Below are 12759 nucleotides of genomic sequence, written 5' to 3' on the forward strand. Positions count from 1 at the left end.
GGGAAAGATGCGGCCTTGGTTGTATAGGACGCATGAATAGTAGCTGCGCTGTTGATGGCTCCAGAACCTATCTGATGCAATCCATTCCCTTAAATAAGGGTTCGTGGAGCTGTTGAAGAACGTGTTATCTGCCCTGAAGCTGTTGATGTTGAAGGAGCCAGGAGCTGATGCAGGACCTGGAAACCTTGGCAGTCGTGGGATCGGCTTCTGGACCTGGGGCCTGTGTGCAATGTGATAGTTGAATTGCGGACCCATAGCAGACTCAGGTGCAGAAGGTTCAGGTGCAGTAGCTTCATTGTCTTCTGAAGCTGTTCTAGGGGAGGGCTCCACATTTGCTTCAGCGTTGTTTGTGGCAGCCGCGATGTTTTCAGCTTCAACACGTGTAGTGAGAGCTGCCTCTTGTTGGAGCGGTGGAGTTGGAGCTTGGGGTTCTGGTGGTGCTTCTTCATTATCTTCGGCTGATGCAGCCGGAATAGCGTCAGCAGCTTGAGCCCTTGGACCTTTGCGAAGCCTGCGGAGTGTAGGCGACGCCTGTGGAGTTGCAGTGGGCTGGGGCTCATTCTCTTCCTCCTGTGGGCGATCTGCCCATGATGCATCTTGTGTGATTGGCGTCAAAGGACGACCAATGCTGATCAATTCGCTTGTCTCAAGCTGAGGAAGGGCTGCATCACCGGGCACATTGTCTTGGAGACCAATGTCTTCAGCAGCGTTGTGGTCGACTGCTGGAATGTCTTCAGCGTGCGGAGCCTCTGTGAAAGCAGGCTCATGCACTGTCAACTGACGATCTTCGTCAGGGTAGCGGACGGAGAGGGGTTCAGCTATCAAGGGCTCTGTGGGAGCAGCCCGAGATTTCTTGGTCTTGTGCTTCTTGGTGCTGGGGTCAGAAGGAGAGGCTTCAGAGTGTTTTCTCTTTCTCACTTCAGCTTCAGCTGTCCTTGTCTTCTTGAGCTCGGAAGCAGTGGACCAGCTCTTTGGCTTCGAGCCAGTTGTGGCAGTGGGGAAGACAATCGGAGCAGTTTCTTGCCTTGGCGCCTCTGGTTCAGCAGTGGCAGTTTTCTTCTTTTTCTTAGCGGCCATCCTGGGGTCGATGCCTGGACGCCCAAGTGCCTTGCGCTTCTCGGCCTCATTGTAGGCCTGCACACATTTGTCTGCCAGAGTCTTCATGCGCTCTCGCGAGCCTTGAGCTTCAGTACGCGCCTTCAGAAAGTTCTCTTTCAGCTCGTGTAACATGATCTTGAAGTTTCTTACTTCTTGCACGCTGAGCTTGGCCACATGCTTCTTGAACTGAGCCTTTTAGAAATCAATTTTCTGCTTCAGTTCCATAATGCGCTGGGCTATTGCGAGTTCTGAAGCAATTGCACCTTGAAAGGCAACACTGAGGCCTATGGGCAGCTGCAGTTCATCGAAGCTGATGTCTGGGGAGGAAAACCATTCATCGATAAAGTTGTGGATGATGGCGACATCAAACAAAGGCAGATTATTGAAGATTTCAGCCTCCTCCTTGCTCTTGATGAGCTGCTCAAGGGCATCATCTCCTAGATCTTCATCGCTTGAAAGATCAATGGCTTCGCAGCGCAGAATAGCAGCAGCGGTGAGTTCTTTCCCTGTGTCTGGCTTAGGCTTCTTGGCTTCTTGGGGCTTGGAGACTCTTGATAAGCCTTCTGACTGCACACTGGCTTCAGGAGGTGCAGTTGCCAATGGCTAAACTCTTGAGATTTTGGGAGAAGCGGCTGGCTTTGAAGCTTTTGGCTTCTTCGTTTTCTTCGGCTTCGGTGCAGCAGGAGCTTCATCAGAGTCGGTATGTGCTGGAGGGTCGTTCACGGCAGTCCCTTGGACTAGAATGTGAGTGATGAGGCCTGCAAGATTGGCAAACGGCCCGATGATATTGGGATCGGCGTCGCGTGTGCCATCCGCCCTTGGTTCAGCGGGACCAGGGTTGAAGTCTAGCCCCAGCTTCTTCTTGTTTTGCTTCGCAGAGTGCTGAGAAAATTGGTAGTTGCGCTTGAACAGATTGTCGTCACGACACCAGAGCAGTGACGACGGATGTGCATCTTCAGGCTGTGGCCCACGAACCATGCATGGATAGAGGCCTTGAGCAATGGCTTCGTCTCTGGTCTTGGGTACAAGATTTTTGTACAAAATGTCTCCCCACGGCCTCTTGATGGCGTTCTTCTCAGCATACTCCTGGGTGACGAAGCGGTATTTGAACCATTGCTCTGCCCAGTATCTTCGAATCCATTGGATTCGTGTCTTGCGCTGACCATAGCTCTCTTCAGGATCAGTTTTGTACATTTCTGCTAAGTCATCAGGCAGATCCTTGGATGTTTCACCACGTCTCTGTCTGCCTCCCTTCCTTGCTGCTGCTTCTGAAGCCATGAATCTTAACTTGGAAGGGTTCAAGATGTTCAAAGGCTTCAAAGGCTTCCTTTTGCTTGACAAACAAGAACTGGCTTCAGGAGAGTTAATGTGATGCTGTAAGAATTCTGCAAATGAATGCAGACTATGAGAACCAAAGGATTCTCCCCCGGACATGTACCTGTGACAGCATTAAGGTGCGAGGGAAGGGGAAGAGGTCATATGCATTCTCAGAAGATTTTGAAGATAAATCAGTTTAGAAGACATTGACCTCATCGTGCGAAGATATTCACTTAGTGAAAAGAAGTTGGTTCCAGATTTGTACGAACCACAGATAAGTACAAGTGAGGAATCTAACCATTTCATGAATTACAAGTGAATATACTAGGCATGTTGTGAGATGCAGATTGAAAGAGGACTAGCTTGTGTGAAGAGAAACTTCTTATGGAAGAAAATGACTAAACTATAGGATCAAAAGAGGCTGTAAAAAGGGGTTTTAATTACCACACTTGGAACTGCTAGACGAAGTGGGATTTGAGGCCGAGCAGTTCGATCCTCCGTGCCCTAACTTGGCGACGGAAGACACCTACGGCGACGGCGGAGAGGTTGAAGTCCACGGTCGGCGTGAAAACGGCGTCAGAGAGGTCGCGGCAGTGAAGCGCTTCGTCGCCGGCGTCGTCTAGGGCTAGCGGTGGCGCTAGGGTTCGTGCGAGCGAGGGTGGAAGAAGAGATAGTGACCGCAGTGAATCGTGTACTTATAGGGATAGAGGCGGCACTGCGCTATTACTCAGGTGCCCCTGGCGGTTCGCATCTGATCAGCACGTGGCCATCATGCGGAATATCGGGGGCAGTTCCACATCCCACGCACGCCTGGATTGTCGGGCGGTCGTTCCTACTTCTCCGGATTTCTTGTGGATGAATGAGCATTGAAAGCGGTTTTAAAGTTTGTCTCTTTGTCTTCAGTTGAAGGATGCAGTGAAGACATTCGATAGTTTCAATAGAATGCATACGACTTGGAGAGATAGAGTTTGAGGTAGAAAGTATAGAGAGGTTAGGGTCCGATCACATTCACTTAGTTCAAAAAGATTCAAACAAGAAGACATAGCTATAAGTGAATGCTGTAGAGGACAGAACACTAGTATATATGCAATCAACATAGTGAAGATAATCATGAAGACATATTTGAGATTGAAGCCAAACCAAATGTGAAGACATTGCGAGGTAACGCCATGAGTGAAACACTTCAAATAGAACGTTTGGTGGTGGCGTTACCCACCGTATAGGAAGTATTAGACCCAGACACGGCGCACAATTATCGTGGCGCTCCGAAGTCTATTTCCGCATTAATGTATTCACACTTAGAGTGTATGTCTTCATTGATTGAAGATATACGTTACTTCGTGTGTTGCACACCTAAGTCATTAATATGCATAAGTGTTAGGATGTGTGCCTGATCACAGGACATTTGAGGATTCCAAGATATTTAGCTCACACCGTAACTTGCAAAATCTCTTCTCATCCAAGGGCTTGGTGAAGATATCTGCCAATTGCTCTTCAGTGTTGACGTGTATGATATCAATATCTTCCTTTGCAACATGATCTCTGAGAAAATGATGACGAATTTCAATGTGCTTTGTCTTCGAGTGCTGTACTGGGTTGTTGGCGATCTTGATGGCGCTTTCGTTGTCGCAGTAAAGTGGCACTTGCTTCAGATGAATGCCATAATCCTTGAGGGTTTGCTTCATCCATAGAAGCTGAGCGCAGCAGGATCCAGCAGCAATGTATTCAGATTCAGCAGTGGAGAGGGATACACAGTTCTGCTTCTTTGAAGACCAACATACAGGTGATCGTCCCAGAAAGTGACATGTGCCTGATGTGGACTTTCGATCAACCTTGTCACCAGCATAATCAGCATTCGAGAATCCAACCAGATCAAACTCTGAGCCCTTTGGATACCACAATCCCAAGGTTGGTGTGTGAGCCAAATATCGAAGAATTCGCTTCACAGCTAGGTGATGCGACTCCTTTGGTGCCGCTTGGAATCGAGCACACATGCAAACACTAAGCATAATATCTGGCCTAGATGCACATAAATAAAGCAAAGAACCAATCATGGAGCGGTATACCTTTTGATCGAACTCTTTACCATTGTCGTCGGGACCCAGATGGTGTTTGGCTGGCATTGGTGTTGTGAAGCCTTTGCAGTCTTGCATACCAAACTTCTTCAGGCACTCTTTAAGATATTTCTCTTGAGAGATGAAAATGCCGTTGCGTTGTTGCCGTATTTGAAGACCGAGGAAGAACTTCAGCTCCCCCATCATGGACATCTAATATTGCTCTTGCATCATATAGCCAAACTCTTCACTGTACTTCTGATTTGTGCAGCCGAAGATAATGTCATCCACATATATTTGGCACACAAACAGTTCACCATCATATGTCTTCGTGAAGAGAGTGGGATCTAGGGAACCAGGTATGAAGCCTTTGCTCTTCAAGAAGTATTTGAGTGTGTCATACCAGGCCCGAGGGGCTTGTTTGAGGCTATACAGTGCCTTATTGAGCTTGTATACCATGTCAGGATGTTTTGGATCTTCAAACCCTGGTGGTTGTGCAACATACACTTCTTCTTCAATCTTGCCATTGAGAAAGGCACTTTTCACATCCATTTGATACAGAATTATGTTGTGATGATTTGCATAGGCCAGCAGTATGCGTATGGCTTCAAGTCTGGCCACGGGAGCAAATGTTTCATCGAAGTCAATGCCTTCCACTTGAGTGTATCCTTGAGCAACAAGGCGAGCTTTGTTTCTAACGATTTGACCATGCTCATCTTGCTTGTTGCGGTATATCCATTTGGTGCCTATTATGTTATGCTTCCGTGGATCAGGACGCTTAACCAGTTCCCATACATGGTTCAGCTCAAACTGTTGAAGCTCTTCTTGCATAGCTTGAATCCATTCAGGTTCCATAAAGGCTTCTTCAACTTTCTTGGGTTCTGAAATTGAGACAAATGCGAAGTGCCCACAGAAATTTGCCAGTTGAGTTGCCCTTGAATGAGTCAGTGGACCAGGTGCATTGATGCTATCAATTATTCTGTCAATCTGCACTTCATTTGCAACACGAGGATGTACAGGGAGAAGACTTTGCTCTTGCTGATCTGTGTTGTCGTTGGGAGGAATGTCTTCAAGCTGAGCATTGTCTTCATGTGGATCAGGTGCTGAGATGATGAGTTCTTCATCAGGATGAGCTTCAGAAGGTACAATCTCTCCAGTTCCCATAAGCTTGATTGATTCACTAGCTGGAACTTCATCTAGCACATTTGGCAGTTGCTCTCTTTGTGATCCATTGGTTTCATCGAACCGCACATCCACTGTTTCAACCACTTTGTAGTGAAAGAGATTGAAGACTCTGTAGGAGTGCGAATCCTTTCCATATCCAAGCATGAAGCCCTCATGTGCTTTTGGTGCAAACTTAGAGGTATGGTGTGGGTCCTTGATCCAGCATCTTGCACCAAATACTCTGAAGTAACTGACGTTTGGCTTCTTGCCAGTTAGGAGTTCATAAGGTGTCTTGTTCAGAAGCTTGTGAAGATAAACATGGTTGATTGTATGGCATGCAGTGTCAATAGCTTCAGTCCAGAATTTTCTTGGAGTCTTGTATTCATCTAGCATTGTTCTGGCCATCTCAATGAGTGTTCTGTTCTTGCGTTCGACGATGCCATTTTGCTGTGGCGTGTACGGAGCTGAGAATTCATGAGTGATGCCCAATGTATCAAGATATGTGTCAAGCCCAGTGTTCTTGAATTCAGTGCCATTGTCACTTCTAATGTGCTTTATCTTGGCGCCATAATTGTTCATAGCTCGATTGGCGAAGCGTCTGAAGACATCCTGCACTTCAGTCTTGTAAAGGATTATGTGCACCCACGTATATCTAGAATAATCATCAACAATAACGAAGCCATAGAGGCAAGCAGTAGTGTTAAAAGTTGAGTAGTGAGTGGGACCGAAGAGATCCATATGAAGCAGTTCGAAGGGTCGAGTAGTGGTCATGATTGTCTTCGAGGGGTGTTTTGCCCTCGTCATCTTCCCTGCTTCACAGGCACCGCATAAGTGATCTTTCTTGAACTTGACGCCTTCGATGCCTATGACATGCTTCTTCTTCGCAAGGGTGTGAAGATTCCTCATGCCTGCATGCCCAAGCCTCCGATGCCAAAGCCAGCATTCTGAAGCCTTTGCTAGAAGACATACTGCAAGCTGGGGCCCTGCTGAGAAATCTACCACATACAAATCATCCTTCCGATACCCTTCAAACACTTACTTTTACCAGTGTCAGCAAATGTGATGTGGCTCTTGTCGGATGGACGTAAGGTTGAGTCCATAAGAAGACTTCTCTTGCCAGTCATGTGATTTGTACACCCACTGTCAATAATCCATTCTGAAGACTTTGAAGTCTCTTGTGTCGTACCCTACAGTGCAGTTAGGGGGGTAGGCTTCACGAAGAGAATTGTGAAGCAAAAACATTTGACGAACCAGTGGGTTATGAAAACTTAGATCCAGGTTAGGACTAATAGGCAGAGTAGCATGCGATTCAGGAATGAAATACATAGTGATGCCATTTGGACATTTTATCTTGTGCCCTACAAGATTCTTAAGGTCCCCAGCAATAGCGTCAGAAGATTTTGGTTTTCTGCTGAAGACCTTTCCCTGCAAAAAGAGAGTTAAGCTTTCTTAACCACCCACATCTTCAAGGGTGGTTTAGAAGCAATAAGTCTAAGTGCAGCATCTGAGAATTTTGGCTTTGGGGCCCTAGCAAACAGTCTAGCAGGAGGACAATAATACTCATAAGAATAGGCAGAATAGTTCTTGGTCATATGAACATGACGGTTTGATGAACCGCTCTCATATTCATATGCCTGAGTATGGTTTCCCTGCAAAACATTTGCGTTAGTCCGACTCAGGTGAGTCCTCTGTCTGTATGAAGCCTTTGGACCGTATGAAGCCTTTGGTCTGGGGTTTGTCTTCTTCATGTGAGGTGTCATGAAGACATTCACAGGAAGATTCTCCAGACACGTTCTTGGAACCCAGATCTTCTTCATGGGTGGTCCATTCCTGCAGTTAGTACCAATGTACCTGGCAAACACTTCACCATTCTGATTTTTAAATAGTTTATAGTTTGCATCAAAGGATTCATCAATGATAATGGGATTGGCACAAGTGAAGCCAGACAGATTGGATGGATCTGCTGAGGATTCCTTTGCAGCAACCCATGTGGTTTTGCGGTAAGATCCATTTGCGGTAAGACCCATGTGGTTTTGAGGATGGTACTGCTCAGGTTTCCAGTAAGATCCATCTGCATTTATTTTCCTTGTGAACCCAACACCCTCTTTCCTAGGGTTTCGGTTCAGAATCTGCTTCTTAAGGACATCACATAGTGTCTGATGCCCTTTAAGACTTTTGTACATCCCTGTTTCAAGCAATGTCTTCAACCTAGCATTCTCATCAGCAATAGCAGTGGTATCCTCCGCAGAGGGGTTAGTTATCATTTCAGCAATTGAAGATATTGCAGTAGCAGTAGCAGTGGAACATTCAGCAACAGAAGCACCATTGTCACGCTCAATGCATTTAAGGCATGGTGGTTCAAATCCTTCCGGAGCGGAACTGATCTGTTCGGCTCGAAGTGACTCGTTTTCCTTTTGAAGATCTTCATGATCCGCTCTCAACTTCTCAAGATCTTGCTTCTTTTGAAGATAATCATAGGAAAGCTTTTCATGAGTAGTTGAGAGAGTCTCAAGACGATCTTCAAGTTCCTGATACTTAACGTGAAGATTTTTTATGTCTTCAATTAAGGATTCAGAACGAGTCATTTCAGCACCCAACAGATCATCGCTTCTTTCTAACAGTTTTTGAATATGTTCCATATCCTTTTGTTGTTCAGTTGCAATTTTAGCAAGTGTTTTGTAGCTGGGTTTTGAATCACAATCGGAGTCATCGTCACTGGATGTTTGATAGTGAGTAGTGCGTTTGGTTACCTTGGCACCACGGGCCATGAAGCAGTAGGTAAGAGTGGAGTCGTCCTCGTCATTTGCGTCGGTGCTGGTGATGAAGTCATTGTCTTCAGTGTTGAAGATGGACTTGGCAACATATGCAGTAGCCAGACTCGCAATGCCCGAATCAGATTCCTCCTCAGACTCCACCTCTGCCTCCTCAGATGCAGACTCCTCCTCAGAATCCATTTCCTTGCCAACAAACGCCCGTGCCTTGCCAGATGAGCTCTTCTTGTGTGATGAAGACTTTGAAGAAGATTTGGAAGAAGATTTTGAGTATTTCTTCTTCTTTTTGTCGTCAGAGTCATATTCCTTGCTCTTCTTCTTCCTTCTGCTCTCATTGTCCCACTGTGGACACTCAGAGATAAAGTGTCCGGATTTCTTGCACTTGTGGCATGTTTTCTTCTTGTAGTCATGAGCAGAAGCTTCATCATTCCTTGAGCTTGATCGTGAAGACTTTCTGAAGCCTTTCTTCTTGGTGAATTTCTGGAACTTCTTTACTAGCATCGCAAGTTCTCTTCCAATGTCTTCAGGATCATCAGAACTGCTGTCAGATTCTTCTTCAGATGAGGAAACAGCTTTTGCCTTCAAGGCACGAGTTCGCCCATAGTTTGGACCGTAGATATCTCTTTTCTCAGAAAGCTGAAACTCATGTGTGTTGAGCCTCTCAAGTATGTCAGATGGATCGAGTGTCTTGAAATCAGGACGTTCTTGAATCATCAGGGCTAGGATGTCAAATGAACTGTCAAGTGATCTCAGCAGCGTCTTGACGATTTCATGTTTGGTGATCTCAGTGGCGCCGAGGGCTTGAAGCTCATTTGTGATGTCAGTGAGCCGGTCAAATGTGTGCTGGACATTCTCATTGTCATTTCGCTTGAAGCGGTTGAAGAGGTTGCGAAGAACACTGATTCTCTGATCTCTCTGGGTTGAGATGCCTTCATTGACCTTTGAGAGCCAGTCCCACACCAGCTTCGATGTCTTCAAGGCACTCACACGGCCGTACTGTCCCTTGGTCAGATGACCACAGATAATATTCTTGGCAGTAGAGTCCAGTTGAGTGAACTTCTTGACATCAGCAGCAGTGACACCTTCTCCAGCCTTGGGAACGCCGTTCTCGACGACATACCATAGGTCGACGTCAATGGCTTCAAGATGCATGCGCATCTTATTCTTCCAGTAGGGATATTCAGTTCCATCGAAGACGGGGCACGCAGCGGAGACTTTGATTATCCCTGCAGTCGACAGAGCTAAAACTCCAGGTGGTTAAACCGAATCACACAGAACAAGGGAGCACCTTGCTCTGATACCAATTGAAAGTGCGTTATATCGACTAGAGGGGGGTGAATAGGCGATTTTTATGAAAGTCTTCAAAACATGGAAGTTATGAAGACAAACAGTGAAGATATGCCTATCACTATGCAGCGGAAGTTAGATTACACAAGCAAGCTATGGTCAAGTATTCAATAGAGTGAAAGCACAGTAACAATAGCTTCAGTGTAATGAGGATCAGATGGAAAGAAGTTATGAAGCCAATCAAATCATACAGTTATGTTGTGAATACAAAAGATAGAGCAAGCATGCAATGGCTTCACAATGAATAACAGTAAGTTGAAGGGAAGTGAAGATGAAACCAGTGACACGTTGAAGACAATGATTTGTTGGACCAGTTCCAGTTGCTGTGACAACTGTACGTCTGGTTGGAGCGGCTAGGTATTTAAACCAAAGGACACACAGTCCCGGACACCCAGTCAAGGACACTTAGTCCAAGACACCCAGTCCTCACCGTATTCTCCTTGAGCTAAGGTCACACAGACCTCGCCCAATCACTCTGGTAAGTCTTCAAGGTAGACTCCCAAACCTTCACAGACTTCGTTCACTGGCAATCCACAATTTCTCTTGGATGCTCAGAACGCGACGCCTAACCGTCTGGAGGATGCACAGTCCTCAAGTGTAATAAGTCTTCAGATCACACAGACAAGAAGACTTAAGTGATGCCCAATTTACTCTCGCTCTGGGTGGTTAGGGCTTTTCTCCTCACTAGGGATTTTCTTTCAAAGGCTTCGAGGTGGGTTGCTCTCAAACGACAAAAGCCGTGCACTGAAATCTGAGCAGCCAACCGTTTATGGTTGTGGGGGTGGACTATTTATAGCCACTTGGCAACCCGACCTGATTTGTTTGAAATGACCCTGGGTCACTAAGGAACTGACACGTGTACCAACGGTCGGATTTCGAACTCACACGGCAACTTTACTTGGGCTACAAGTAAAGCTGACTTGTCTGACTCTGGACAAGATTTTCTCTCATAGTCTTCGCTCGAAGACATAGGATTTGAATTAGGCATCACTTCAGTCATTCTGACTGGTTTTCTTGGACCCCACTTAACAGTACGGTGGTTCCTATGACACAACATAAATGAAATAAAACTACGAAGGACTAAGTCTTTGAGTTCCATAAGCTTCATAGGGAGTCTTCTCATGTCATTGTCTTCAATATGAATATCTTCATAAACCACCATTGTCTTCAATGTCTTCGTACATTTTTAGGGGTCATCTCTGGTAGTGAAACCGAATCAATGAGGGACTTCTGCCTATGTTATCCTGCAATTCTCACAAACACATTAGTCCCTCAACTAGGTTTGTCGTCAATACTCCAAAACCAACTAGGGGTGGCACTAGATGCACTTACACATAACCTGCAAGTTCACGAGATACCCTAATTCTCGTGGAATTTACCCAGAAAGTTGGTTCATGCCAAGGTACAAGAGAGTGAGTTTTGTCAAATTTGATAAGCTATTTGGGATGGAACCTACCAGCTTGTTGAAGCTAAGGCGCAAGTCATTCAAGTTGGCCAAACGACAAAGTTCTATTGGAATTTGGTCAGACAGTTGGTTCTGGAAAAGGAGCAATGTAGTGAGTTTGGTCAAGTTACCTACATTGGGTGGGATTGAGCCGGAAAGATTATTAATAGACAAATCCAACACAACCAAGTGCTTTAGGTGGCCTACTTCAAAAGGGATATGACCAACTAAGTGATTGTCTGACAAGGTGAGTGTCATGAGATTGGTCATGTTGCCTATGTGCCTTGGTATTTCACCAGAGACTTCATTCTCATCAAGCATCAAGGAACGGAGTTTTGTGAGGTTTGTTAGACCTAGTGGGATTGAGCCTCTTATCTGGTTGCAGAAGGAGATTCTCAAGCTCCACGAGGGCCTTGATGTCAGGAGGGATGCTCCCGGCGAGGTGGTTGTGCGAGAGGTCAAGGTGCGCTAGGGTCGTCAGCGCCGAGAAGTTGAGTGACTCCAGCAAACCTCTCAGCCGCCTCCCCCGCAGGGAGATGCCACTGATCACTGGCCGGCGCCGGTGCATTGTGCATCTGATGCCGCGCCAGCTGCAGGGCGCGGAGGTGTTCTCCCAGGACCGCAGAGTGTACTGGCTTTCATTATCAAGGCTGACTTTCCAGGTGAGGAGCGCCCTTGCTTGCTCTGCGGGCACGGCTGCCAGGTCCGGCGCGGGGGCGACGGCGGTGGCCAGCAGCAGCAGCAGCAGGGGAAGTGTGGCGAGAGAGGCGAGCATTTTGGTTGGCTCCGTCTCCATGACTATCATTTTGGCTGGATGGAAATCGCTCCGATGGTTGTGTGGGCGTTGGTGAGAGGTGTTTGCATGCTTGGCACCCCTATTTAATACTACTACGTACGTAGAGCATTGATAGGTCGACTATGACTATGAAGGTAAATGCTGGGCACCTATGACTATGACTATGTACGTAGAGCATTGATTTTGTTTTTTTTTCTATTTTTCTGCACGCGTTTTTGGCTTTTAAATGGTTTTCCGGGTTTTTTCAACGTTCCGGTTTTTCACCGGTCTTCCTTAACTTTGGGATAAAAAAATTGAAACTTTTTTTTGCGCAAAAAAATGTGTTTTATTTTTTTTCTTTCGTGAGAGTCACGGTTACGCTTTCGCGAGAGGCACGGTTTTACTTTCGCGAGAGTCACGGCCGTGCCTCTCGAAAACGAAAAAAACACACATTTTCTATTTTTTTTCCCTTTCACGAGAGGCACGGTTTTGCTTTCGAGAGAGGTACGGCCGTGCTTCTCGGAAACAAACGTGTTTTCTATATTTTTTCCTTCCAAGTGAGGCACGGTTTTGCTTCCACGAGAGGCTCGGTTGTGCTTTGACGAGAGGTACGGCCGTGCCTCTCGGAAACGGCTAAAAAACGCGTTTATGTTTTTTCCCTTTCACGAGAGGCACAATTTTGCTTCAGCGAGAGGTATGGTTGTGCTTTCGCGAGAGGCACGGCCGTGCCCTCCTCGGAAACGAAAAAAAAACGTGTTTTCTCTTTTTTTTTCCTTTCACGAGAGGCAT

This window comes from Triticum aestivum, chromosome 7A, assembly GCF_018294505.1.
Source record: "Triticum aestivum cultivar Chinese Spring chromosome 7A, IWGSC CS RefSeq v2.1, whole genome shotgun sequence".
In the NCBI taxonomy this organism is placed as follows: Eukaryota; Viridiplantae; Streptophyta; class Magnoliopsida; order Poales; family Poaceae; genus Triticum; species Triticum aestivum.